The sequence below is a fragment of the Zophobas morio genome, unplaced genomic scaffold, assembly GCF_036711695.1.
Source record: "Zophobas morio isolate AGI-343-1 ecotype UQ-CSIRO unplaced genomic scaffold, CSIRO_AGI_Zmor_V1 ptg000108l, whole genome shotgun sequence".
Taxonomy (NCBI): Eukaryota; Metazoa; Arthropoda; class Insecta; order Coleoptera; family Tenebrionidae; genus Zophobas; species Zophobas morio.
This window is the reverse complement of record NW_026972213.1, coordinates 4,376,342-4,401,573: the sequence shown is the minus strand read 5'-3', so window position 1 is coordinate 4,401,573 and position 25,232 is coordinate 4,376,342. Positions and strand designations below refer to the sequence as shown.

The following is a 25,232-nucleotide window of genomic DNA, read 5'->3' as shown; positions in this document are numbered from 1 at the left end:
CATATATACAAAATATTACTCTATGCTTGAAGTTTATCAATGCACTCATAGTTTTTAGAATTACTTATACAGGATGACTCAAAAAATTATTGCATAAGGCAATTTATTTTATAAATTAAGTCAAAAATGATTCACTGGATTTTCTCGAAAATTATGAATACAATACTATTATTATTAATATTACACTAAATCTGTTCAAATTGATATACGTGTCCTTGCGAAAATATTAATGACGTCATCACAAAATTTTGTTAATGGCAAACTCATTTGAACCACACGCGTTGTAGGTTTGTTTATATTTACTATAACATTACAAGCATATCTTTATTTTAACTTATAAGGGTTCTCATAAAAAATTAAATTCGCATAATCATTTTTTTTTATTTTTCGAAAAAGCTGGATTTGTTTTATTTTACTTTAGCGTCAAAATAACCTTCGATCAGTTGTTTTATTTTAATTATCGATTCTATAAAAAAAACATCTAGGGTGTTCAGTGTGAAATAAAATCTTGGTGTGTTTTGTTTAAACTTGTATACAGTTGAACTTACATAAGTCGAATCTGCAAGGGATCCTAGAGCTAAAAAATTTCGAAGTAAAGAAAAAGAAAAAAAACTTTATAAGAAACTGAGTTTTAATTACTGGGGATGCTTACAAACTAATCTTTGTCAATTTAATTTTGTTCGTGTGTATTATATGTAATTATATGCCGCATAGACTTTTTAGAAGTTTTTTCGTAAAACTAAAAGCTGATTGGCGAAAGCAGAAGTAAATATTTGATTGTGATTAAATTTTTAATACGGCATTAAAGTGTTATGTGGCCGACTCTACACCATTCAGACGTCGGTAAATGACTCATTAAATGCTTGATTAATTTAATTTCAATTATAACATTCTATAAACTGGCCCTAAGTGATTAATGTATTGATGAATGAAAAACTCTTACTACTTGTTATTGTGTCGGAAGTTTCACGAAAACTCTTACCATAATTACCACTGCTGAGTAGTCACAAAAAAATGTTCGATTTACGAAAGACCCGCAGTTTTATTCGTAAAATTCACTTCGATTTAACGAAATTTTCGAGTTACAGAATTTGGAGTCAACGAGATCAAAATACGTGTAAATTTGATTGAAATGCAAGGGGAACACAGTCAAGTACAAATTCTAGAGAAATTGGACTAATGAAGGTTCAAGTTATAGAAGTTCGACTGTATGTACAGTATTGTAGATTATGTCAAACTAGGTATGTCATAAAATATTTTCAACCTACGATAAACGTAAATCTAATCTTCCGCCACCATACAGCATGATATTTACCAAATCTTATCACGATTCTTCTTGGAGTTTCAATATTCCTTTCCTCGCAGGTCTTCGAATTTTAAAAGTAGGTACATTAGTGATGACACACCTGGAGTTTACTTCCGATTTCGATTAGATGTTCCTGTACTGAAATCTTTAAATGGATATTTAAGATTTTGGTACTTTGGAAAATGCGTGATAACACTGATAACATTTGTTTTTCAGATAGAGAATTTCAAAGAAACCAAACATTTCGGAGTTATCGTATTTTTCACATTTGCCCTGCAGATCTTTTCGGTAATTAGATTCATGAATTTTTGTTCTTAGATTATTACGAGTCTTTACTGTAACCTCAGGAAAACTTCCAACAAAATGGTTACGAGGATAAGATTTAAATTTTCCAAATCACTGCAAGAATCAAGAATATTGAACACATTATGATTTTGTATTTTGATTATAAAATTGTTACGATTTTCTGAGGTATAGGAGAAGAAGATTTGGGATAAATATCTGGCCTTACTGATGAGAGATATATGATTTTATGACCGAGCTATGTGCTACTGGAAGATTAGAAAAAAATGGTGTTAATGCAGGCGCCAGTACTATTGTGCATACGCATTGTAGGTAAGCGAAGAAAAGTGTTGCTGCCCCTGTTGGAATCAAACCACACGTTTCCCGCTTGCCGGGCGGGTGCCCTGACCACTAGACTACAGACCGGCTTATTTACCTTATTATTGTGCCGCCACATCATAAGTGATAGTAGTGATAAGGGAACATATAAACAATATGTGTCAATGCCCGTCATATTTATATAAAAAATAATTAAACTACACCCTACGTCTTTCACATATTTTGTTTCCATTTGTTACCTCAAATTTAAAAAATCATACGATATATCAAGTTGGTTCTATAATAAGTTTTTTATGAGTACATTAAGATAATGGATTTGAAAGTAGTATTTTTTAGTATTTTGTAAAAAATGAATGTTAAAATCGCCACAAATATAATAACAATCATATTTATCAAACTTCTTTGAAATCTTTCTAACAGAATACCCAAGTTCCTGTGTGCCCAAGCACACCACCAATAAACTAATATTTTTAAATTCAGATTTACAATGCGAGAATTCAGTCTTCATAAACAGCAGGTATTTGAGGAACTCCACGTTTCAATTTATCTCGACGACTGTAGCAATAAAATGTATAACTACGAATTTGTGTTACAAACATTGATTTCATGCATATTTCACTAAACCAAATTTTACTGAGTTTAAACTAAACTCTTTATTCTAATTTTGAGTTCTAAACAAATTTCAAAAAACACAAGAATACCTATACAATTTGTAACTTCTTGTAACTCATTCTTATTGTTGCTTTTCATTGAGTAATTCCATTCTCAAAGCTTCATTTTTAAACGAGCTTAGTTCTGTTTTTAATTTTACCCAAGCGATTTTTTTTATTTTAACTAAGTATACAATGTTTTCGAAAAACATTATTTTAAATTTAAAAGGAACATTTCGGAACTTACAGTAATTGTAACCTCAGTTAAATTCAATAAAAAAAAATGCGAATTAAAACCTTTTCTTTTCTACAGGTCTAGCGAAAAGTTACTGTAGTTTCTAGGTTACAATGGTTTTTAGGTAACTAACAGTTTATTTAGTTTCAAGTTCATATTATGTTAAAATAGTCCTTCTACACCCAAATTAAATACAGATTTCTGTCAACGAGTCGGAGTAAGTTATGAACCAAAATTTAACATAAATATGGACTCGGAAAACCGCGTTAGCGTGTTTGTCAATTTATTTCGTCGAAACGCAGTTTTAATGAACAAATACTTGACAAACTTGTGTACAATTAAGCACGTAATTTGTTTATGTGATCAAGCGGTATACGATGAACAATACATTTTATTATAAAGCACAGGTAGTATTCATATACTGATTACAAAAATGGAACTTTGTAAATTTAACAAAACTAATACTGAAGTATCCGAACCGTAAAATAGATTAACACAATATTTAAAAAATATTTTTTTTTTTGCTTTTGTTCATTCGGGGTGTACGGAATAAAAAAAATCAATCAAGAGAGGAGAAGATCGAACGTAAATATTGTGACAGTCTGGTACCATATTTTCAATTTCCCTAACAACAACACTTTGTAACACAAGGCAAACAAACGTAGGACATTTTGCATATCTTTTGATAGTTTCGTGAAAAATTCAGTGTTAAACAGCGCTGAAATTTTGCTAGTGCCAAATTGGTCGTTATTTTGACACATACAGCTGAAATTTTTATGATAAATTTTAAAAATGTAACCCATAAAAAAGTTAGGTATATGTGTTGCAACTTCATATATAAATCAGGATTTACTAATTATTATTATTCATAATTACAATGATCATCATTTAATTACGATCCTTTGTACATTCGGTCGAAACCACACACATTCATAATGTTTCACTTTATACCTTAAAAAAGTGGTAGGGTTAGATTCCAGTAGTTTTTAATACCCGGATAATGCTTTCTTTAGGAAAAGAGATTGGGTTTCGACACCCATTTTTTAAAAGGCTTTTCATTGAAATTTCTTTTTTGGAACACTTTTATTTCATTAGTTTACTTTTACACAACCTAATTAATTACTTCTGTACGCTCTGCTTTCTTTAAATACTTCAGTTTAATATTCTTCAAGTTTAAGTAAAAGACTTTGCACATTAATTAATTTCGGAACGTCGAGTCCCGAAAGATTGTTTTTATGTGGTAGTGTATTTCTAGAGTACTAAAGCTTGACACTCCTCGATCTAAATATGGAACAATATACTAGCTCGACTGCTCGCATGTTTAATTAAAACTTAAGTTATATGCATCAGCGTCTTTAATAGGCCCTCATTTGTTTGACTCTTGTTAGGGCAAGTATTCCTAAACAAAGTAATAAAAAATCTCGGCAACTACATAACACCAAGGAATAGAGTAAACATAGGTCGTGATGAACAAAACATGCCTTTTTTATACTGTAAACAGTGTCTACTATGAGTTAATTTCATTTCGGAGATGACTAATCCCACAAAATTACGATCTAAATTTAGAATTTGCTTCAATAATGAGTTATTAAAATTTCCAATTATATACGTAATCGTTTGGTGAAAGAAGGTTAAACAACTGTATCAGCAAATGATTTAAGCTTCTACTTTGTAAGAAAGAAAGCACTTTATTGTCCTTATAAATGATGAGAAAATGAACAGTTTCTCTCATATTTTGTCGTAACACTAAACAACTTCTCAACATTGTCAACAGTCGGCAGACTATAATCAACGTCGCAGTAAAATTAGAATGAAAGTAAAAGCATCTGAAAGCTGTGAAATGTACTAAAGCATTTCGTTGACGGTGATTACATAAAGCGATTCTTCCTTCTATTGTTGATAATAAACGTTCTTTGTGAATTTTAAATCGTACAGATACATTCGATTTATTAGAAATGCTTTATTAAATCTAAATTCACTTTTTGATATGCTTATTAGAAAAATGGTCTAAAGTTTTTTAGACAGAACTTTCCTCGCCTCTAATGTACAGTCCAATAAATCCAGCTCCTGTAAAAATTATAAAATTGCATTTTTTGTGATAAGCTCTATAAATTAAAAAAATATACTCCTAGATAATAAGAGTCACTAATTTTTTTCATTTTCTAAAGTACCAAAAGAATAATGCTACCATTTAAAAATCTCGATTACATGGTATCGTATATTTTTATTTTTGATAAATCTCAATTCGTATACATATATACGGATGCCCTGTAACGTTATTCAGTTACATAAAAATTTCAATAGATTTCTTCTTAAGCCAGAAAAATTCAGATTTGTTATTTCGATAATGAATCGGTCAGTTTTGTACAAATACAATTTTGACTTTTGACAAACATAAATTACACACTTAAAATGAATAAGTATGACCCCCCAAAATATTGTAATGAATGAGAAGAATCTTTCAATGTCAGAAGCCACAAATACCATCCGATATCTTTAAAAATGACAATACAACGCTTAGTTGAAGTGGGAAGAAGTAGTTATGGTAACTAATTATTTCTTTAGCTACTTCAGGTTAGTTCTAATTTTTCTTAAACTGAAACCCAACGATACAGTCTCATGAATTTCAGTACACGAAACTCACTTGACATACACCTTGTAAAACTTTTATGACTTAAGCGGCTTAAGCAAAGCAGTCAAACTGGCTATTGTATAATTTAACTTAGTTCACATATAGGTACCTAGTAAAACTTTACAGCTCCATTATGACAACAATGGACAGTAATAATCCTTGTGGTTCGGGTCCATTATAAGGGTGGTTTGGCTTAAGTCCCTTAAGTCATAAAAGTTTTATAAGGTGTATGTCAAGTGAGTTTTGTATACTTTAAATACAATCCAAAATTGTGCTGAAAATACCCAATTTTAAAATCTGTAACTAATATCCAGCCATTGCATGCATCTGGCAGTTACCATTACTACCTGTGCAACCTTCCAATTATACAAATTTTTTTGCATAGTACAATGTTCATTGGTAATTAATGAAATATCCTTTCCAATTACCATAGTGTTTGTAAATGCTTAAAAATTTTAAAGACATTGAGGAGTCTAATACATACCATAACAAAAAAATTGGTCTAAAGAGTTTAGACAGTACTTCCCTCGCTGTCGGAAACGTGACGACTGCATGCCTATTATGTTTTTTTTTCGCAGTGGATTTCAAAGAATTCGGTTTTGTAGTTCCTGATTAAATCAATAAAATATATTTACGCATTCATTAATTTTTTTGAGTCACTCTGTATATGCAAATCCAAAAAATATAAATGGAGTGATAAATGACAAGTACAGACTCACCATATTTTGTACATTTTAGATATGATTTATTCGGCAAACTTTCGAGCTGACGTCATCAAGTTTTTGGAGGGGATAAGCAAATATATTTTGACTAGACATTTATTATGCTCTTTATGACCTTAAAACATCTGCAAGATTTCAGAGCATTCGGTTTTGTAGTTCCTGATTAAATCAATAAAATATATTTACGCATTCATTAATTTTTTTGAGTCACCCTGTATATGCAAATCCAAAAAATATGAATGGAGTGATAAATTACAAGTACAGACTCATCATATTTTTACAGTTTAGATAGGATTTATTCGGCAAACTTTCGAGCTGACGTCATCAATTTTTTGAAGGGGATAAGCAAATATATTTTGACTAAACATTTATTATGCTCTTTAGAACCTTAAAACATCTGCAAGATTTCAAAGCATTCGGTTTTGTAGTTTCTGAGTAAATCAGTAAAATAAATTTACGCATTCATTAATTTTTTTGAGTCACCCTGTATATGCAAATCCAAAAAATATGAATGGAGTGATAGATCACAAGTACAGACTCATCATATTTTGTACATTTTAGATATGATTTATTCCACAAACTTTTGAGCTGACGTCATCAAGTTTTTGGAGGGGATAAGCAAATATTTTTTGACTAAAGATTTATGATGCTCTTTATAGCCTTAAAACATCTGCAACATTTCAAAGCATTCTGGTTAGCAGATTAAAAATTAAATTTCAAAATGTTGTTTTATAATTTTGATTTTTTTTCCAAAAATCTGGACGTTTCGGGTGAAAAGTCGATTCGGAGTTGTAAACTACATGTGTAGGACTATGTTATTTTATACAATTGAAAACCCATTTACTATGTACAATTTTGAAGTGACGTCATCGCATTAGTGGTGGGGATGATTAGACAAATTTTGGTTAGCGTTTTACCATCTACATGATATTCTTAATATAAGTACAAAATTTCACAACAATCGGTCGAGTACTTTCGGAGATTATCTGTCTAATAAAAATCCGGGACAACAGACGGACAGACGGACGGACAGACGGACGGACAGACGGACAGACGGACGGACAGACGGACAGACGGACAGACGGACAGACAGACGGAAATGGGAGACCTATTTCTTCGTCTTCTAGGGGTCATGAAAGATCGAGAAAACGTAAAAGTAGAGAGTCGGCCGACGGACTCGATTACAATACTTCCTTTGCTTACGCTCGGGAAGTAAAACAAAAAAAAAAAAAAAATAGAAAGTTACAAGTAGACAGTTATTTTGATCGTAATACATAGGTTGCCGCTCTCTGTAAAAGCCTACCGCACACGAACTGTGCCGCCTTTCCGAAAAAATTAAATACTACAGATGAAAAATAACACCAACGGTGGTGTAAGTCTGATAAATGGTGTGTAACTAACAGGCCTTAAGGCCTGCTTCTACTTTGAAATGTACAAGAAATAATACCAGCTGGGTTTCCACTGTAAAACTACGGCCGGGGGGCAATTATAAAGAAACTAATAGTGTTTTATTTTAAGTCATTGTTTCAATTTAACTCTGAGAGAGCAAACTGTGTTTGTTTAGTGCCTTTAATCAATCAAGTATGTGAAAGTAATTTTTTCAAATATGATAACACTAAATTACAAAAAAGTAAACAAGAAAATCACTTTGTAAAAAAATAAACAAAAATTGTGTTCACCGCCAGCGAAACCAACAATACATCAAAATATTTCTCTTATTTTAAGGGCAATATGAGTTCCACGAAAAAACCTGGAGGTAATTGAAGCACCCTTACAAAATAGCGCAACTTTATTCTAATTTAATAATTTAATTGACTGGCTATTGTTTGCAATTTTGGACATGAAAATTAGTAACCCATGCGTTTCTAACACATAACAGCATAATGAGATAATGCCTAAAATTAAGAAACTCCGTTGAATGATCTGATGATTCTTTAATATAATTTTCAATTGAAGTGCTCTACTTTTTGATAAAAATAAACATATTAATTTTGTATAATAGTTCAGTGAGTGTAACACTAACCATTACTTTTGTATAACCCCAGAATTTTGGAGAGATGAGTTAAACTTAATCCGAGAAAAAATCGATCCTTACTGTTACCCTGTATTAGCAGTTTTATTAGATAAAAGTCATACTGTGAAAGTGCAGACGATTTCGAAGCTGGGGGTATATTTAAAAAAAAAATTGTTTAATAACTTCTATGTGATACATCATTGGCTTTCTATAAAGAATACAAAAAAATGGTAGAGTGTTTGTTAAATAAATCATTGCGAAATTTCAGAAAGTTTTAAGTTGTATAATATATACGATATCCATTTCATGAATAACTAATTTCATATTTTTTTCAACGTTTGAAAGCTTGTAGGCCATCTCCAATTTCCCTCTGTCTATCAATCTACCGTTTGTTAGATACAGGCAAGTAATTTCCGAAAATAGCGGACAATTGTTGTGAAATTGTTGACCACACTTCAAAATTTAGCTAAATTAATAAGTCTTTGTATATTCAGTGATTTATTAATTCGGTCTTAATTTTAGCTTTGTATGCGCAGGGTTTTAGAAAAATTCGGGGTTACAACAAGAAAGATCACTCGTAGAATCCAACAATTTTGGAATAACGTTATCAATTGTTTAATAAATCGGAAAATTTTGATTTTCACAGTTTAGTTACACTTAAAATTTCATATTAATCGTTACAATGGAATTTGGACTTTTCACAAAATTTCCAACCGCTAGACTGTCTGTCAAATGGAAACAGAAAATTTGCATTCTCGTATTCCACGAGTATTACTTCGCCTAGCTTTCAGTCGAGAACTAAAAATGATAAAATAGAAAGAATTATTCATTTATATATTTATTTATTTTATAAAAGAAAGAATAACAACATAAATTGTCGTAAAAATATAAAACAACGAAACATCTGTCAAATAGTATAAAATATTTATAAGTGATCATAAAAACAAATTTCAACCTTAAATCTAAATTCTGAATATATTGTGGCCGGAATATAATTTACAGCTTCCACATTTATCTTCATGGAGAATTTCGAGCTAAAAAAAACAAGCAATAGAAAAGATACCACAAAAACGATAATCTTGCGAATAAGTATGGATTATTAATAAAACAGAAATCATAAATCATAATCATCATAAATGATCGAACATGCAATTTGTTCCACCTCTTTTGGAGTGTGAACTATAATGGCAACGACAATTCAAATGTCACAATTATTGTGACAGATGACGTATTAACCACATTAATTAAAATTTGTAAAATGTCAACCATTACTAATAAATGGCAAATCTATAACATATTTACATTTTACAGGTCACTGGATGTAAGAAACATTTGTGAAAGCCCTACACTACCAACAGCATAGTTCCACGGGCACAATTGACGTATTGGCGTGCTGCCGTGAAAGCTACAAATGTAGACAATAATTAGTGGAAAATTAAGCTTCCAAATTATTACGTAAGGTTATTTTTTGCAACTGTTGAGGTTACTACTTCTCTATAATGTTATAATTGGCATTTTTCAACTTGAACAACACGTTACACACACCCTCAACATGAAAAAAAATTGTAAAAAATGTCGATATTTTTTGATATCTGTCCTTTGATAGAATTAATTTAGTGGGTAAAACAAATCAATATTGTCATAAAATTTCTTGATGTTGTAGGTGTGGGTAACAAGTTGTATACATCGTAATTAGTTTATTTCACAATGAAAAACATTTTTCGAGTATTTTTATGTAGGCATTTACACCCCCTTGGCAAAGATTGAAATTGCAAATGTCAGAACCATAGCCAAAATAAGAAAAGAAGACCTAGAAATATCATTAAACTTTGATATATGTTTTCAATTGTACATTAACAATTTAAAATTTCAAAATAACTCACATGTTTATGCCGCGCAACTCCAATCTGAGCGCAAGTGTTTTGAAAATCCAGCCCGCTTTTACCAAAAGCTCGAAATATTTCGCCGCAAAAACAAACCGACCACGTTGCTTTTAATTAAGACAACACACACTACCCGCACCCATAAATGTATGCAGGCATCCCTCCGAGAATTAAACATTCATTCAAACACCCCCAGGCCCCAACCAAAAATTCTACAGTTTTACCCTCCTTTACCCTAGGCCATAGTTCGCATGGATTGCAGCAATTTATGAATCGATTTTCCCCACGTTGCTCGCCAATAAATCCAAAAATCCACAATAAAAATCCAACTAAATCACCGTAACAAAATTTACGTTAGGGGTAGCCGCGTCCATAAAACAATATTAAAAAATTCTTTTCCGTTACACCGCAGTTTGAAAATCTTAATTTCGCCGAAAGCACCCCCTGCACAAAGGGATGATGCGCGTGCGACAAGGACGGAGCGAACAATTGCGGAACATAAAAAATACAAACCGGCTTCAAAGTTGTTGCATACACATGTGTGTGTTTTGGCGAAATCATAACAGAAAGTGCGAACGGTTTCTGTATGGAATGATGGATTTTACCTTAGTGATGCCCAAGGAGGTGTTTTCAGTAGCCAACCCCTGTTGTTTAATGACACAAACACTAACACTTTCAGCGCGTTCACTACCCTTTCATGCCGTACTATGCTCGTGCACTGACAGTTTCAGATGCACAACTGCCCATTTGCCCCTCCTAAAACAGCTGGTTTTTCGATTTTATGGTTCTGGGAATGGGACGACATCTTGCGGATAATAGGCCGAATGGGCCGGTCGTCAACCCGGAGCGGATAACGATCTGTACGAAGGTGAAGGTTGCGGCGGGGAGTGGGTGAAGGTCGAGGTGTTATTTAGATGGTTTAGGAATGTTTAATTGATTGTTCCACTGTGTGTTGTGTGAGTATTGTTGTTTTATTGATTAAATGGTAATGAAAGCACCACGGCTTTCACGTTATAGTCACTCTGTAAAAGCTTCTGGAGGGTTCCCAAGAGATGGCTCCACCAATACTGTTGTAAGGCTGAAGTGGGAGAGCTTTTGTAAAACAAAACTTCCGTTTATTTACAGTTCCTTTACCACCGAAAGACTACGACTGCCACATATTATGCAGCAGGAATTAATGTAATATGTTATCAACTTTTTGAAGGGGATGAGCAAGCATTTACATTTGATCAGAAAAAGTAAACATTATATCTAAAATATTTCCAAAGTTTCAACAAAATCGGATCGACCGTTTCTGAGACAACTAAAGAGAAAGTTACCTAAGTTAAATATGAAAAGGAATAACAACATTTTTCTTCCTGGTAATATTTGTTGAATTTCATTTATTGCAGATATTAGTGATACAATTTTAAATTTAGCGCCACTAATTCTAGATAAAAAGCGGATGTTGATATTTTCATATTAATATCTGTTACAGTTTTCATAGATACATATTTTTTAGTTGCTGTTGACTTCGCAACGTAACTTTCAGTGCCGCTACTGGATTTCCATTCACCATATCTTTTCAGTGGTAATAAATCTGCATGACCCTCTGCCAGTAACAATGCAGACGATCTTCGGAAAAAGTGACATCTGTATTTTCCGGATTTTCTGAACTATGAAATTTTGCAATTTATTTCTGGAACATCCCCATCAGTGTGTTAATATCCATAGGTTGATTGGAACACTTTCTATTTCTATATCTCAAAAAGAAGCAATTGCATTTTGACAGTTTTGGGGTGCTGACATTAATTCGTTCAACATTAGGTACCTTCACCGATTGTGAAAATTTCGATCTTCAGTGTTTATATATCCACATTTTGCTTTATTTCCATTTTTGATCCCAACAGCCTTCAAATTGTGGATGCTTTTTGGATCTTTGCTCTTTCGTAAAAATATGCAAGAACTGGTTTCTGTGATGTGATTTTGACCTTCTTGAGCTCACACTAATTTTCGTATCGTTTGCAGGCCATTTTATACAGTTCCTTCTACCTTTCCGGCGTTTTTGATGTCGGGTGGCACATCGTCATTGGGGTCATTCATTGTTTGATATGACTCTAACGCTAGAAAAACCCTATAACACTGGGAAGTCAAAATTTTGTTTGACAGGAGAAGGGAAGTTCTGACTTAATTAGAAAACATCTTATACTCAGTGCGAGGGAAAAGTGTTGATTATCACCCGACGTCTTGCCTCTTCGTGGTTAACGCCTCGTCGGGCAACTTTCATGTCTCATGATCAAATATTTCGCTTTTGCCTCTTACTGAAAAAACAGCTATTAAAATTAAATGAAAAGGAAGATATTTCCAGGTAAATGTCAAAATATGATAAACTGTCATGATCTCAACTTTTTTTTCTGAAAATATTTACTTTTATTAAGAGAAAATCTGAACACTACAAACCAAAATAGGCTGCAGTTTTGACAGAGGAACAAATAACTAAATTTTTTTAAGGCCCCAGATACCGACTTTTTGTTGGAAAAATGTATTTCATTGTTTGGGATTTTTGGTGCTTGTCTCCGTGAAGACCTTGCTAAACTAGTTCTGGATAATATTAAAAAGAACAATTGGCATGATAACATCAGAAGAAAATAGCTGTATTATAAATCGTATCAAAATTTTGTAATCATTAATCATAATCATCGAAGATGATATGCTCTTCGAGGGTAATGATTTATTTGGAAAATCTGTATAATTATGATCCTCTGACGGACCCAGTCTGTTCTTGGATTATAGCAATGGTGAAAACACTCGGTAGTTTGTAGGCATTCATAGTCATAATCTCGGAGACGTTCCACGAAAAAAAAAGAGTTTTTAAAAGTGGAACACTTTATGAGTTATACGGGTCACTAGTCTTAGGAGCTATTCCATTACCAAATATGTTGGTGGAATACATAAAAAACTAAAGAAATTTGGAGACTGTAAATTTGCAGCGAAAAAAAAATTCAAACAACTTTTCGACTCTCCAGAGTTTGAATAAGTCTTACAGCCTGCGGGGCAACTAACTTCCGATGTTTTCAACCCCAAGTCTAAGAAGTCTGTAAAAAGAGAAAATTTCCAGGAAAGATTTGGGATATCTGACAATTAATACCTACTGGGTACCCTAATTCTTCCATTTTCATATTTAGAAGTACTAAATTTGTTATAACTTTAGACTTTCAAAACAAGGTAAATAAAATAGTTGTTGACATTAATTGGTTAACGGTTCTGGCTATTATGACGAATATATCAGTCAAGCACAAAACTGTTGATGATATATTGTTACATGACAAAAGACCATGGAGCATACAAATAATGGTAGAAATTTTATGGATCGTATCCAAGTTTGGTTTGACACAGTAATATCGTCAGTTAGGCGATGTCATTCATTTAAATCTATTGAAAAATTAATTGGACCAACAGTGGAGAAATCGCTAGTAAAAATGATAGTCGTCTTGCTTATTTTGCCCGAGAATCCGAGTATATTTAGACATGGTGTCCCCAAATCATTAGACAGGTTGACAATGTAAGCATATTTAATTCCAAATGCATTCCTTTATTAGGGTTATTTGTATGACCGACTGTGCTTATCAGGTACAGGTGGCTCAGAAAAATTGGTTTTATCATTTTAGCATTTCTACACCCCTATTTGCGAAGAATGAACATTTTAACAAATAAACCGGTCATGGTTATGTGAAGCGTGCCTAAGAAACACATAAATACCCTGTAGAACCTAAAAGATTTGGAAGAATTGAAAGCTCCTATAATAATTGAAAAATCAAATCAGATAATCTACCAACAGTTAGCCTAACAAGAAGAATTTTCTGTGACATATTAAGTTGATTTTCAAAAGTAAACGATCTATTTGAGCACCTCCTATGTTATTTAGTATTTTCGTTCTTGGAACGATTTACCTTAGGTATACTAAATAGCAGTAATTTTAGGACAATACTACTTAATTTTCTTCATATTAAAATTTTAACTGAACAGCTTTGTTGTATAATGATAAATGCTATTTCCACTGGTGATTAAAAAAATTAATATCGATTGTTTCGAATTTTGTTCTCGTTTTACTTGAACGTTTTAAATGAATATGAAGGAAAACTAAAGTGGTTTAGAAAATCTTTTTAAATTCATCAAGGGTGAAAGTATTGTACTTCGTATCAAAACCCGGTGCATAACATACAGGGGCATATTAATTATTATTAGGGTTCGGATCTTAGGTTTTTTGCTTTTTTATATCTACTTCAGACATTGCAGCGAAATTTATATATTTATCCGAATTTAAAAAATTCTGTTTATTTAACGCCCATTTATTACTACCTAAAATGCCTAATTTACCATTAGAGACCTAAATTGTTAACTAAACGACCTAATTGTAAATTTTAAAAGACTTAAAATAGGATTCCACGACCAACGAAGCGGACGTACTTGCACAACAAAGATTTTCCGTGAAATCATTGTTTTGGCTGGCAGATTGTTTAAAAATGGGTTGTAAACAACGCCCTTGAGTTTAATGGTACGGGTTGGCGTCGCCAATTGACAACGCTGGCCTGCATTTCGTTTAGATTATAGCCGGAAGAAGGTGAATCTCTGAAAAAGCATTTTATTTTAGAAGTTTATTGTTAGTGATACTGAGTGTCTTTGCGTGTTAGTGAGTGTGCTGGGGCCGGTTTTGATTTTTGTGCATACAGTAAAGAATCGTCAAAATGTCTAAGGTAAAATCATCCATGAAAGATAAAATCAAATTATGGTTAGCGAATAATTTGGACACTAATTTTCAATTTCCTTCTTCAACCAAAGACAATGAGTTATTCTGCAAAGTGTGTGGAAAAGTTGTAAGTAAACATTTAAAATACTGAAGCTTGAATTATGTTCACATTTTTGTTTCCTAGTTTAAGTGCGAAAAAAAATCACACTTTGAACAACACTGCAGTGGCAATGCACATAAAAAGAACAAAAATAAATTCAGTAAACAGACTTTGTTAAACATTAGTTCCGACAATGATTTTACGCAATTTTGCACCGATTTATGTAGGGCATTTACCGCAGCAAATATTCCATGGAATAAAGTTAGTTGTCCTGAGTTTAAAAATTTTACGCATAAATATACAGGAAGGCATTTACCCTCAGAAAGCACTCTGAGAAAAAAATATTTACCAAAAGATTACGATATGGTGAGCACTAGAAACTTTATTTAAAAACTTTTTAACATAAATTTTATAATTTACAGGTAATTCAACAAATTAGAAATTCTATTGGCAATAATAATATATGGATAAGCGTCGATGAGACGACGGACAGATTAGGAAGATACATCGTCCATTTAATAATTGGAAAGTTATCTTCTAAAGAAGCTGGCCGTCCATTTCTACTAGCTTTGAAGCAGCTTGATAAAACTAATAGCAACACAATCTCGAGATTTATAAACGAATCATTGGGTGTGCTATTGATAATTTTAAGCATTGAAATTATTATAATTTATTTAATTGTTAATTTGCAGCTTTATTGTGGCCAAAAGGAACTGAACACAAAAAAGTTAAATGGTTTGTATCAGATGGTGCTTCATACATGATCAAAACTGGGACTAATTTGAAGGTATGGCATGTATGGCACATGGGTTACATTTATTAGTGTCTGAAAGAATTAGACTGAATTATCCAGATGTCAATGGGATAATTAGCAATGTTAAGAAAATCTTTTTAAAAGCACTAATAAGAGTAGAGTTTTATAAAAACAGTTTACCAAATACACCTCTCCCACCCGAACCTGTATTAACCAGGTGGGGCACTTGTATTCAAGCAGCAATGTTTTATGCAGAACATTTTGATGTTTTAAAACAAGTCAGTAAATATATAATGGCTTTTTACTATCATTCTTATATTGCATATTTTTAGGTTGTAACGTCATTTGAAGCCACAGATGCACAAAGCATTGAAAAAGCTCAAGAATTCCTGAATAAAGCAAACGTTAAAAATGAACTCTTGTACATTAAAACTCATTTTAAAATTATTGCGGATGCAATAGAAAAATTAGAAACTATAGATTTAAAATTAAACTAAAGTATGGAAATTGTGGAAAAAGTGTATACATCTTTAAAAAACACACCAGGAAAGGTGGGGGAAATGGCGTTCCAAAAATTATGTTCTCTATTAAAAAAGAATCCAGGATACGATTTTATATGTTCAGTAAATAACGTAATTTGCGGTATTGGAAATGCTACCAACAATACATACATAAATGAAAACGTAAGTTGTTCAATATTTAATTTTGCACCCACCACTTCTTGTGATGTGGAACGCACGTTTTCAAAACTTAAAAGTGTCTTAAGCTATCAAAGGTGTACATTTATAATCGAAAATTTAGAGAAATATATAGTTTTCTTTTGTAACTCATTTTAAATACCTGAATTAATATTTTATCTTTTGTTAAATGCGACTTGCTTTAATTTGATCGCCATTTTTGTGCAATAACTTAGAATTAGTAGACGTAACTATAGATCGCTTGTTTATTTAATCATTTTTTTGTTTGTTACACAAAATATTTGTTTCTATAATGTTTGTTTAGTGTTTTTTTTTAAATATATATTTTTTTGATATATGCTTTTTCGTTGAGCAAATATTTTTTCCTCCAGGTTTTTAATCTAAACTAAGATTTTTATAACCTAATTCGTCAATTTTCGGACCTAAAAATGTCTCCCTTTATTCATTTTTTAACGACCTAAAATCCGAAGCGTAATTATTATTATTAAAAATCACAAGCAAAGAATCCAAAGTAATGTCAATGCAGCTGTGATAGCGGCGGCGGTTTATCTCCAGGTTTATCAATCGCAATTAATATGGCCTAAGAACGTCTAAAAATGTACTCTGTATATCTGTAAAGCAGCATATGGAAAATTCAAGAATTGTGGAACAAGACTTTGTATTTTCATCAGGATATTTACGTCGGAAACCACGGTTATAAATTTTCTGTGGGGAATATCTGAGCAAAACACGGTATGTTGTTAAATTAGGTGAACTAAAATCTTCATGTTTTCTAATAATAACAAAGATGTTTACAGTGTTATTTGTGGTATCATAATCACAAAAATTCTTTGTACCCTGTTTTTCTGTTTGAAAGCCTTATTATTATAAAAATGACATTTGCATTTTGATGCTAATGACACAGAAAAAAATCAGATCAGAATTATGGTTTATAACAAAGATTATTTTTGTATTAGGTAAAATTGTAGCTGTATTTAACGATATTCACTACGATCGTTTCAAGATTATCAACCGATGTCTCTGTGTCTCTCTCTCTTGTACTGTAGCTCCCAAACGGATGAACCGATTTCAGTGCGTTTCTATTGTTTGAACGCCGATTCAACCGGAAAGGTTGTTACGAGGGTGGTTTAATGCATAACTCAGTTCGCATCGTCTTCGAGGGTAAAAGAAGAAAAAGCAGCAACTGCATATGTTCACTTCAACTAGGCTTCCCATAGATGACATTTCTATAATGACAGGTCAATTCTGTCAGTAATTCTTCGTTTAGGAGTTAATTGAATACTAGTGAGTCGAGTGATTTTTATTTAAAAAGGGAGAACATTGATTCGTCGTGTGATGCAGTTTTTCTTTTTGGAAGAGAAAACTGGAAAGAAATCCATGAAAGAACTTTTTCTACATTGGGCGGTTCATATTCTTGTCATGAAAATATTTACCTTTGAGTTCATGAGTTCAAGCGCAGGAAACATCCGTTGAAGACCCACCACGTTCTTTAGGACCAAAAACTTCCCTCACACCAGACGTCATTGTCAGAGTTTTGGCCGATAGATGAATAAAGTTGCGTGAGTTATCCAAAACTATATCTCAACTGAGACAGTTGATTTTATTAACCCTCAACGCAACGCTGAAGCAATCAGCTCGCTTAACCAATTTGAGACTTTTTAAGAGTTATTTTTTTTTGTTGGGAGTTTTTAAGTAGGCATTATACAGCCTGTTATTGAAAGGTACGTACAAAATAAAATCGGTAATTGGTCTCAAAGTATGGATGCTAAAAGTTAAAAAAAGTTCAGGTAATAGTGTTCTCCTTTTAGAGATAAAAATTATTAAAATTTATGTCCAGATTCGTTGTACGCCTCTGATAAAAAGATCATCTTTCGTTTCTATAGCAACAGTTTTATTGTTACAGTTGCTAGGATTTACTAAAATAAATTAATTTTACCTATTTATCCTTCAGTAGCGTCTAAAAAGATTGGATAAGGGTTAATTTTCGCCTTAAAATTTTGTTAAGACAAAATAAGTTTTTCCGACTTCTTAGACTTCGCGAAGAACTGTCCATTTTGTTGTACGTACCTTTCAATAACACCCTGTATTTTTGTTTTCATTTTATGCTAGATATAATGATATTCTAAATTCTGCAGCCCCAGTTTTTAGTAGGTTGGTAACGTTGAGTTCGGAATAACGAAAAATTAACCAAAATTTATTCATCCTCTGCAAATCGAGTTAATTATCAGAAAAAAATGCAAAATAAATCTTTACTGAAACAATACACCTCCAGGTGAAGAATTGCTTGCGTTTCCATAAATTTTTAATTACTCATAAACACGTTGCCTTAAAAAAACAAATGATTATATTATTTTTTGCGAAAAAAATTAAACGGTTAATAAATAAATTTTCTAAACAGTTGCTCAACAAATAGGTATATTTATCTAGGTATCTTTTAAAGTTTTACAACATCGTAGCGTTATATTTGAAATTACAACACCTTATAATTTGTCCGTATGAATGTATTTATTTCCAACAAAATATTCTAATAAATTATTTCACTGAAAAAATGTTTATGTCAGTCTAAAATACCAGTAACCACGTTTTACGTAATTCCGCATACATGTCAATTAAAGAACGTTAACTAAGGGAATAACACTTTTTCATAAGCGTTAATCTTTTTTTTAAATGATTCGTGTTATAGTCAGATTAGAAAGCTTTGGATGATCCGATGATCGTTGTTTAATTTGCTCTAAACTGCTACTCAAACATCGAGTGTGTGAGGTCTGGTTGTTCTCCAGAAAGAATACCAAACGAACACACTTGAAAGATGTGAAAACTGTAACAAGAAGGTATTTGATTGAGTATTTTATTCTTTTAATTGAATGAACTAGGACAGCTCTTGAAAAATGTATTTTTTGAGCTCTATATCTTTGTAGAAAAAGTAAAAAATTAATGAAATAAAGATGCTATTTAATTAACAAAATATAATGAATTTCAACACATGTTGTTCATGACTAACGGTTAAATATGGGTATAAAATATATGTGATATGTAGGTATTCTCTTTATCATTCTTAGGCATTGATTTTGTTTAAAAAATTTAGCAATAATATGTAACAGCTTTCGGTTGATTGTGAACGACTTTAGTTAGAGAACTGTCAGAATACGAACAAGTGATGTTTTGATAGAAATGGCAAAGACTTTACTTACGTTTATACAATGTGTAACTTAAAAAAAAATGTGATCACTGCATACGGAACCACCCCCTGAAATTTCTAAAAAATGTTCTAGACTTACTACAAACATTTGAAAAATATTAAAAACTCATGTAATTTGTTGTAATTTATTTGTTTGTTATTGTTTATGTTTAGTTTTGTCATTATGGTGTGTTCTGTATTTACTAGCTATTAAAACTATACGTGACAGTTTAAAAATAATTTCTTACGCAAAAACCGTCAAGGGTCATAATTCAAAATAATACCCAAATTAAAGGTTGTACTTCTATTATCAATATATAAAATCCACCCTCTTTGGATAATTAAAACGGAGCAGATATAGCAAAATTTCTTCAATACATTTAGAATGTGAGAATTTCTGATGTCCCATACGTGACATAGTTTAGTGTTGAATTTGTTGTAATTTACAAAACAAAAACTACTATGACTTAAGTTTTACACAAAATTATTGTTACAAATGTCTCGAACGTGACTTTTATGTTTTGTTTTGTTTGTTGTAAAAAAATTAGACGTATACATTTTACTTTATTCTTAATCGTTAGAGCTACGTGAGAAGGGTAGCTACATAACTAAATTACATGCCTTATTCTATTTTTTTTTAAAGTTTATTACATAAGCATGTCGTTGCAGACTTTGTTATTGCTTTTTGAGCATCGATGTATCACATTAGTGTAAAATGAACTTTTACTTTCCTTTGTTTAAACAAATGTTTGATTTTGTGTTTTCTTGTTTTTATCTTGCATTCTCTAAAATACGAAAACGCGATTTATCTGTTGATTTTTGGCTGCTGGTAAAATTTTCAACGAAGAAGTAAATTCCACTTAGTGCGAGACTTTCAACATATTTAATAAGTCGTCACGAATACGCCGAAAGAGTAAGTAAAAATTTTTCTGTTCCTCTCTTGCAAAACTTTAATTTTGCCAATTTGGGATCATATGTAAAGTATGAAGCGTGATATTTTATGTTATTTGTGTTTTAATAGTTGGTCCCTGTTTTTAATTTTACTTTTATACGTTACAGTTATTACAAAAATTTTTATTCAGTACAATTATTTTATAATTTATGTAAAAAAATGTTTATACTTTTTTAACGAATAAATGGAGCTGCAAAAGTCCATGATCTTCAGATAACACTAACATTATTGGTCGAGAGGTATCGGAAATTTAATTAGGCATCACCATTTTCAGAGAGTTCAACAAATTAGATCTGTCTTTTTCGTTTAGGTCAACTGCATGTTTTAAGTTTCCTCTCGTTTTTCGGGTGTTTTGTTTTAATAATTTATTCGATATATCCTTTTTATAGATTCTGACATTGTTTTGGATTTGAAAATCAAATTGATGATGCCTATTTTTTTTAAATGTCAAAAAACTGTAATAAATAAGAATAAAATTGATTTTTACTTCCCGAGCGTAAGCGAAGGAAGTATTATAATCGAGTCCGTCGGCTGACTCTACGTTTACGTTTTCTCGACATTTCATGACCTCCAGAGTACGAATAAATAGGTCTTCCGTTTCCGTCTGACCGTCTGTCCGTTTGTCCGTTTGTCCATCTCTCTTCCTTCCCGAATGTTTTATTATTAGAGAGCTAATCTCCGAAAGTACTGGGCCGATTGTTGTCATATTCTGTATTTCCATGAGGAATATCATGTACATGGTAAAACGCTAACCAAAATTTTTCTAATCATCCGCACCAATAATGTGACGACATCAGTTCAAAATTGTACGTAGTAAATTGATTTAAATTGTACAAAATAACATAGTCCTACACATATAGTTAATGACGTTGTTTTGAGTTTTTACCTGAAACGTTCGGATGTTTGGAAAAAAAAACAAAAGTTATAAAATAATATTTTGCAATGTAATTTTGAATCTGCAAAACCGAATGCTTTGAAATCTTGCAGATTTTTTTTTTGTTATTATAAGCATGATACATTTTTAATAAAAATTTATTTGCTTATCCCTTCCAAAAAATTGATGACGTCAGTTCCAAATTTTGTCGAATAAATCCTATCTAAAATGTCCAAAATATGATGAGTCTATACTTGTGATTTATCATTCCATTCACATTTTTTGGGTTTGCATATACAGAGTGACTTAGAAAAATTAATGAATGCGTGAATTAAATCAGGAACGGTTTATTCCATTTTCCCAGAAAAATTTGGGAATACAATACAGTTATTTTTAGTATTACACTGCATCGCAACCCGAAAATGCTGGATATGTTTCATTGTACTTCAGGGGCGAAGGAAGTCCTGTCGAAACAACGACCAATTTTTTTAGTTTTTACGGAGTACTCTTACATATTTACATTAAATTGACTTTGTATGCCAAATTATTTATTACATCACGTAACAAGTTGTCATTTTTTACGTAATTTTGAGGTGCGTATTTTCTAATGTAAACATTTAAAACTTGTTATTAAGTGATAATAATATCTGCAACGGCAATAGAAGTTGGTCTGAATACACGTGCCATAATTTACGTTAAGTTAATAGTTGCTTTACATTATAGATTTTTACCGCTATCTTGGAACCCGATGGAAGAAGTGAGTGCGACACATGAGAATTTAAACACAAAATGAGGCAAAAAACGTTGAGTTTTCATGCTATGGGTTATGGTTGGACGCTCATTTTATAAGGACGTGAAGTGCACGTGATCGTTCCATCTATTCGATAAACGGACTACGAGTATAATGAGGTTTTTTGAATTTTTGACGTAGGAACTATACAATTTTTTTCTTCCTTCTAAAAAATGGAGAACGTTTTCCGAAAAAGTTGTTGATCAAATACATATCATACTATTTTAAACGCTTTATACTAATAAATATTTAGACAACGCAATGAAGATCTGTATACCGCTGTTTCGACCTCCTTAGATCTCATCAATACAACATATTTCAATGGTGTCTAGTATTCAAATATTTATCCTTATAAGCCTAACTACACGACTTCTCTCTTACGTCCAATTTTGCCGTTTTAGTTTTATGGAAAACAAGTATTGGTAAAATGACTACTTAATAATAGATCGATTCTGTAACTTGTTATGTTAATAACATTCTGTTATCACTATGTAAACACAGCTAACATTCTGTTGTTGCTATGTAATAACATATTTAACATAAATTGCAATTCGCTACGCTTCTTTCTGTTATGTTAATAGCATTATGTTATTAAAATACTCTGTAAAATAACAGAGACATTTGAGTCAATGTTATTAACATAATGCGGTTATTTTGAGGTTTATTAATTAATAATATCACAAATTTGACGACTGAGGTGGCAAAAGAAGTAAAATGACAGAAGTGGATGATTTTCTACCCGTCTTCGGTTACTTACTATTAGAAGACGAAATTCAACGGTAGGTTTTTCATATCATAGTATTATTAAAAATATTACAATACATGTATTATATGAACAGAATGAGAATTCGGCTGAGAGAGCTTCGCGACAATCAAAATTCCTTTGAAAATTTAACAGACGGAATTTAGAGAGTCCTTTCATTTTAGCAAAAATATGACCCGTTTCTTGCTGGAGAGGTTGGAACCTCATTTGGGAAATCTACGTGCCAGTGGTATTCCGGGATACTTAAAAATTTTAGCCACATTGAACTCCTTAGGCCATGGCTCCATACCAACACTGCGTAGGAATGTCTTCTTCTGTTGCCATGAGTCAACCATCGGTTAGCAGGGTCATGACTTAAATTTGTCACCTAATTAGTGAAATTTTAATGCCTGTCTGGATCTAGTTCCGAACGACAGCAGAAGCGATAATAATATCTACTAAGCAAAAATTTTATGAAAAAACACATTTTCGTGGTGTATTTGTTTGACAGTGACAGATGATGAAAGTGGTGTCATTACTTCGAAAAATAACATTTTCGGACAAATGACACATCTGTTATTTAGGTACTAACATAACGGTTTACAGAATACGACATTTGTTGTTTTATGTTAACGTCCTGATAACATAGCAATTTTAATAACAGAAACTTAAAATAACATAATGTTAACTGATTGTTACAGAATCGACCTATAAACAGCTAAATAAATTTCAAAATTTTGGTTAATGTCTAAATGCACCCGAAGTGATTTTACCCATATCGTCGAATCTCAGTTAAGAAACATTATATTTTTGTTTTAAGTGTAAACACTAAAGACAACAAGATTATGTATTTCTAATCTTTGCATGAAGAAATGGTTTTCCTTTCGTTGTTATTATGAAATTTATTTTGTTCAAGCCGCAAATTTTTACTCCTACGATTTTTAGGTCCTGAGCGTAAGCTAATATCGAAGGAATAATCGAGTCCATGGGGCAACTTACCACTTTAATGTTTTCTCAACGTTTCATGGCTCCTACATTACGAAAAAATGATCTCCCGCTTCCGTCTGTTTGTCTGTTTGCCTGGCGTCTGTATCGATTTTTATTAGACATGTAATCTCCGAAATTACCAGACCGATTGTTGTCAAATTTTGTATGTAGGTATATTAGGAATATAATTGAGATAGTAAAACGCTAACCAAAATTTGGCCAGCTATCCCTACCACCAATGCGATGACGCAATCTCCAAAATTTACAGTAATAATTGTTTTTTATTTTTATAAAATAAGATACTCGTTCGTCGTTCACTTGTGATGTATGTCTCTGTGTTGAGTTTTCACCCTTCAAATATTTTGGTAAAAAATTAAAATTTTATAACAACATTTTGCAATATAACTTGGAAACTGCAAAAGTGAATGCTCTGAAATCTTGCAAATGTTTTAAGTTCGTCGTAATCATGGTGAATCGTTAATAAAAATTTATTCGTTTTAACCTTATACCCAAAAAATTAATGACGTTATCTCAAAACCTCGCCAGATAAATCATTTATAAATCTATACTTGTGGTTTATCAGCGCACTCATAGTTGTTAGAGTTACTTATACAGGATGAACCAAAAAATTTATGAATGAAGCAATTTATTGTGTTGATTAGATTAAGAACAACTCCATTTTCCCGAAAATTTGAGAATGTACTACGGTTATTATTAGTATTATACTGCATTTATCCATATTGCAAAATTACTGATGACGTCATCACCATATTTTGTAGTGGAAAAACTCACCTGAAACAAACGCGTAGCACCCTTCTTTATTTTATTTAACATTACATACATCTTTATTTTAACTTCTAAGGGTTATCATAAAAAATAAAATTCACAAAATCAAATCTTATTTTTTTTTTTAAATCTTTGTTCTACTGTACTTCAGAAGCGAGGGAAGTTCTGCCGAAATAAACTAGGATCTTTTTTTATTCCTAGTTAACTTAAGAATTTTCACTTACGTTTGACCAAAGCTGCGAGCGCCTCACTTATACCGAATATTGATGAAGTTACGTTTCCAAACAAATGGCACAGAACGACGAAACAAAAGAACATAAATTCCATACAAACGTAGTTCGCTGTTTGTCAATATTCTTTAAGTCAATAGCATCTGTCGAGAGGAAATTAAAATTAGTTCTTCCAACTATTGGCTTCGTCCTTAAACATTTATAACAATTTCCTCGGATTATTTTGACATGGCGTTTACGAAACCGGACAAATAATTTAATTCCGTTCACAGTTTGACGCCTAATTACGAGCCCAAGTAATTGAAACCCCGCAAACAATTAGACTGTCACTTGTCTTGGTAGGCGGCGGGTG

At 31.9% G+C, this 25,232-nt stretch overlaps 1 protein-coding gene and 1 long non-coding RNA gene across 2 annotated transcripts in view; both read right to left on the bottom strand.

The window, feature by feature from the left end:
* LOC135144730 (dystroglycan 1) overlaps positions 1-10,797 on the bottom strand; it is a 254,797-nt gene extending 244,000 nt beyond the window's left edge. The window contains exon 1 of the mRNA XM_064076790.1: positions 10,669-10,797. The gene's annotated coding sequence lies outside the window, so the exon portion shown is untranslated. The remainder of the gene's footprint in view (positions 1-10,668) is intronic.
* A 112-nt stretch (positions 10,798-10,909) lies between these two features.
* On the bottom strand, positions 10,910-25,048 carry LOC135144733 (uncharacterized). The gene is made up of 3 exons (XR_010283217.1): positions 24,875-25,048; positions 12,230-12,363; positions 10,910-12,176 (listed from the first exon to the last, which is right to left on the bottom strand). It is a non-coding gene; the product is annotated as an uncharacterized LOC135144733 (long non-coding RNA).
* Positions 25,049-25,232: the final 184 nt, after the last annotated feature.